The 298-nt window shown below is 20.1% G+C and overlaps 1 protein-coding gene across 1 annotated transcript in view; it reads left to right on the forward strand.

Annotated features, from left to right (window-relative positions):
• The window catches only part of LOC116848315, a 10,680-nt gene that overhangs the window by 8,339 nt on the left and 2,043 nt on the right, over positions 1–298 (forward strand). The gene's annotated exons all lie outside the window — the stretch shown is intronic.

Consider the following 298-nt stretch of genomic DNA (forward strand, 5'->3'; position numbering starts at 1 on the left):
TATATATATATATATATATATATATATATATATATATATATATATACAGGATGTAAAAAAATTAGACTGACAAACTTTGAAGGGAAATAGAGGACTTAAAAACAAACATATTTTGTTAATAATGTTTTTCTCTACGACGCTTCGTTTTAATACTACAGGGTATAAAATAGGAATTTTATGATTTTAATAAAAAACAAACATATAAGTGGAAAAATTAAATTTATTTCAATTACACATATATATTTTATTCTTCAAAAAACAATGAACAAAAGAACGGAACAAAAATGCGCAATTTATA

This window comes from Odontomachus brunneus, unplaced genomic scaffold, assembly GCF_010583005.1.
Source record: "Odontomachus brunneus isolate Ranch 3 - 2012 unplaced genomic scaffold, Obru_v1 Obru_scaffold_093, whole genome shotgun sequence".
In the NCBI taxonomy this organism is placed as follows: Eukaryota; Metazoa; Arthropoda; class Insecta; order Hymenoptera; family Formicidae; genus Odontomachus; species Odontomachus brunneus.